Source organism: Pelodiscus sinensis, chromosome 3, assembly GCF_052426305.1.
Source record: "Pelodiscus sinensis isolate ZL-2025 chromosome 3, ASM5242630v1, whole genome shotgun sequence".
Lineage (NCBI taxonomy): Eukaryota > Metazoa > Chordata > Testudines > Trionychidae > Pelodiscus > Pelodiscus sinensis.
The window spans coordinates 21920622-21925463 of NC_143054.1; positions in this window are offsets into that span (position 1 = coordinate 21920622).

Consider the following 4842-nt stretch of genomic DNA (forward strand, 5'->3'; position numbering starts at 1 on the left):
GGAGCCAATTTATAGATGAAGCTTTTGCGCGTTTTTTCTGTGATACGTGGGCAGACCCCATCTGTGGTGACAGGGTTATGGGGGAAGGAGAGGGGGTGAGACGGTTTCCTGTTTTCTTGTTCTGCCTTATCAGACATGGCACAGCCAGGGCAAATGTTATATGTCTGGTTTCTAAATATCACAGCACAGGGGGGAGGGGGGGTTTCATCGGGGGAAGGGTTACCTTTAGCTAGGAGGCTATGCGCATGAGGCCTGGCCAGCAAAGAGCCTTCTTTTACAATCCCTAGGACTATGCATTCGATGTCTTCTAGTAGAAGGTGTTTCCTTCTGACTTCTTCCCTGAGAGGTCTCTGCCAAAGCATTCTCCACTGCAATGCCTGTGGAGAGAGCCTGAAAGCAGTTACTTACTTCTACAGGAATGGGGGATACCTGAGTTGGCCTTCTTCTTCCAGAGGCTACATGCTGCCAGTTTTTTTCCTTGTCCTGTATTGCCCTCACTGGCTTTTCATCCAGCTGTGCCTGCAGGATTAAATGCTGCCTTCTACTGAGGAAGTCTTTATCCTCTCTGATGGAACGTAGGGTTGATACTTAGGCCTCAAGTCCTCTAATATTTTCTTCCAAAACGGCAACCAGCTTGCACTTAGTGCAGATGAAATCCCTTCTATCTTCCGGGAGGAATACACACATGGCACATGCTGTGTAGGTAACAACAGCAGACCTATCACTATCCATACCCGCCTTCCCTCTGAGAGATTCCTCAGATGTTTTTAAATGCCTCCTGAGCTCCTCTCAGGCAAACTCGCTTGTTGGCTGCTGCCCTGTTCGCTGCTCTCTGCGTTCACTCTGGCTGCCTTTTATATAAGGCTGAGGCTAGGCCCACCTCAAAGCCTCTGATACAATCAACCTCTGAAGGCCCACCTGAGCTCCGGAAATTTTGAGTATACTTTAGTGTAAAGGTTTTAAAGAATAACGAGTGTACCTTGCCCCCTTCCCACTCCCTCTCAAAACTCTTTGCTTGCAGTCCTTGTTCGCAAGCTCCCTGGTCGCTGACTCTCTGCTTTATAAAGCCTTGGCCTTCCTGATAGCCAATGAGCAGAGGCGTCTAGATTTCAAACCTCGATTATAAGCTCACAACTTCCAACTGCTGGCCACAGCACACACTCCTTGGGGGGTGGGGAGGGGAAGAAAAAAAAGCAGACAAACAAACACAAACTCAGCAAACAGCAAAAAATCCACAAACACAAACTACAGACAGCCAATTTCCTCAAGGGTCCTGTATTAGTTCCTCCTTCACCTGGAGAACTCCCACTCAAAACTCCCTGTTTTCAGTCCCTGTTCACAAGCCTTGAGTTCCACTTCTGGATCTGACTTGATAAGGAGTGACTGGGCAAAAATAATTGCACCTCAGTTTCCTCTTTAACATGATACTTATTTGCTCTGTAACATGGAGTGACAGCTATGAATTAAAAGAACCAAATATAATTATTCCAGGAACTTTGGATCAGGACCTCTATGACTAAATTCCTTTATAAAATCCAATCTGCAACAGAACTTGTGAGAAAGTCACAGTCATCGTGTACCTCAAATTAGCTGATAAGTTTCAACTGAACAAAGAGTGTAGTTTTTAACTTAGAAAGGAAAGTCAGGGATATGTATGGAATTACAAAAGGCACAGTTCTGCTTGGTTTTTTTAATATCTAAGTGTGTGTAATGTTACATATTTGTTATGCTGCTTAAAAAGGAGTACATGCTGGTTAAAACAAGTTAATATTTGGAACAAAAAGGTAACTTTATACACTTACAAATTAAAACAATGGTATATGGCCATTGCCTGCCAGATTCCTGTCATCCTTCTTTTAGTCAGCCTTTTAGTTATGTGATATCTCAAATGGGATATTTTAAAACATTTAATGTTAAAAACAAGTTATAAACAATATTTGTACCAGCTGTATTGTTTGGGAGGCAAATGAACTAAACATTTAAGCAAAATCTTTAAAAATATATAGGTGAATTAATATGTGGAAATGAAACATAGTCTTCTGTTCTTCCTGCCCCTTGCTAGTCACTAGCCACAATTCATATTCACCAAGTTTCATCATTTTCAGAGGTGAACAAAGAAGCATTACTTGACAGTGAACTGTGTAAGAAGGACAAGTATTTCCCAGTTGACACATGTAAGCTTTATACATGTTGTGTCATGGTGACTGGTGAATTATTTCCCCCTATCACTAACAGCACAATATGTTTTGCCTTATGACTTTAAATGTACAGCAAGACGTGTTAATGTGTTAAGTCCCAATACCTTGGACCATCTCATTGGGTTCATAACCATTACCTGCTACACATGGCAGTAGGAAAAAGTGGAGAGATTGAATCTGCAGAGCGCCAAGCTGCTGGAAAGAATAGGGAAGAAGGCAATGGTGAGGGAAAGCAGACTGATTAGACTTTTAGGGTGTATCTACACAGCAGCACTAGCTTGAAATAAGCTATGCAATGTGAGCTATGCAATTTGCATAGCTTATTTTGAACTAGTTTATTTTGAAATGTGACACTCTCTCCACAGTGCCAGATTTTGAAATAGACCGCTATTCCGACAAATCCCTTAATCCTCATGGAACGAGGTTTACCAGGATGTCAGAATAGCAAACCTGTCATTTTGATTGCATTTCAAAGCAGTGGGTGTGCTGTTAAGACATGGAAAATGCTATTTTGGGATACTGGAAATATCTTGAAATAGTGCTTCTATCTAGATGCATCCTTACGGTGAGCCACCAGTATAAATGTGTCTATTGTAGAGGCAATTGCCGCAGAAATTAACTTTCTTAGTTGCTAGAAAGTTTTAGAAGTTAGCTAGGGACTTCCCAATCCCTGCAGACTTTGATACATTTACAGTCATTGGAAATACTATGAGGCTTAGCAGATTCTAACAAGCCCAAATGAGGCAGGACAACAACCTGATGGGCCTAATTAAACTAATTAATAAAGCTGGTTGAAAAAAATAAAGGGAGAGATGGGGGAAAGAATCATGTTTTTTTTTCAAAAATTTAAATTTTATAATTAAATATATTGACCACATCTACAGTTGATCAGGTAAACATAAGAAGGTTTTTGTATAAACTTCTCTTTCAAATTTTGAAATGTCACTGAAATTTTGAAATTAGTAAAGTTGACTCCCCCTGTAATCCTCTCCAGGTTTTTTGTAGATTTATGATTAAATTTACATTTCCTCATCTTTTTAAAAGGATGTTTCTTTTTTCTTTTAGCATTTACTTTGGAATTTTATCTTTAAAATGCGTGATGTTTTCTCTCAACCATAGCAGTACTTTGGCCAGCTGATATTCTATGTCAGCTCACTATTCCAATCCATTCATTTCTCAAATTGGTATTCTGCATTTCAGTTACTACTGTAGTTGTAAGTACTCCAGAGGTTAGACCATCATTATCATATCATGACCACACTCCAGTTCCATTTCTGGCTTTTAGTTCAATGCTGCTGCCAATTAAAATTTTTGGTCTTAAAGTTCAGAACAAGTAATTGATCAAATCTCATCTACATTGGAGTCTGCATCTCTGGTTGTTAACTACCAAGACAGTTATGCTCCTCCAAAACAATTCAGATCACAAAACCCGGAAGAAAGTGCATGAGATTGAGAGACAAAGCACTCTCAGTCAAAAGATCCAACACTGGAATGAACTCCCAGAGGAAATATGATGACAAGAGCCTGGCCACCTTGAGGAAATGCTACAAATCCTTCCTCTTTGATAAAGTTTTTCCACCAGAAACAAAATGACATCCCCAACTCCACCACCTAAAAAGCAGAGCTTTCTATAACTCAATATGAGAAAAGCAGAAAGATAGTCTGAAAACTACCAGTCACTTCTCTATTGCTGGGTTTTTTACATGTGGGCTACGTCTACACTGGCCCCTTTTCCGGAAGGGGCATGTAAATTTCACCAGTCGTCGTAGGGAAATCCGCGGGGGATTTAAATATCCCCGCGGCATTTAAATAAAAATGTCCGCCGCTTTTTTCCGGCTTTTAAAAAAGCCGGAAAAGAGCGTCTACACTGGCCCCGATCCTCCGGAAAAAGTGCCCTTTTCCGGAGGGTCTTATTCAAAGTAGGAATAAGACCCTCCGGAAAAGGGCACTTTTTCCGGAGGATCGGGGCCAGTGTAGACGCTCTTTTCCGGCTTTTTTAAAAGCCGGAAAAAAGCGGCGGACATTTTTATTTAAATGCCGTGGGGGATATTTAAATCCCCCGCGGATTTCCCTACGACGACTGGTGAAATTTACATGCCCCTTCCGGAAAAGGGGCCAGTGTAGACGTAGCCAGAATGTATTCAGATATGATGGTACAGGATGGCACCTAAAATGTCAAAACAAAAATTTGAAAGTAAGGCCAGTGTCTGTTTTGTAAAGAATATTGTTAAAATAGTATTCAATAAACCATTCTGCATGCATTCAGATCATATGTTGATAGCTCATTTAGACCATGTCTACACTACGCAGAAGATTGATTCTGCCACGGTCGATCTTCCGGGGATTGATTTAGCAGGTCTACTAAATCGAACTCAGAGAGTGCCCCATTGGCCCCCGTTCACTCCAATCAACCTCCCTCTGTGTGGATGGTTCAGAAACGCAATTTAAGATATGTCAACTCTTGCTATGTAATTAACATAGCTGGAGTCGCATATCGTAAGTCAATCTTCCACTGTAGTGTAGACCAGGTCTTACTGTGAATTTTAACATAAGCAATATTGGGAGCAAGGGTATATTTAGGCTTTACAGAAGCCTTCTGTAGAGTTAGAGTCTGTTCTGATCATATTTAACAGCATAAACATTA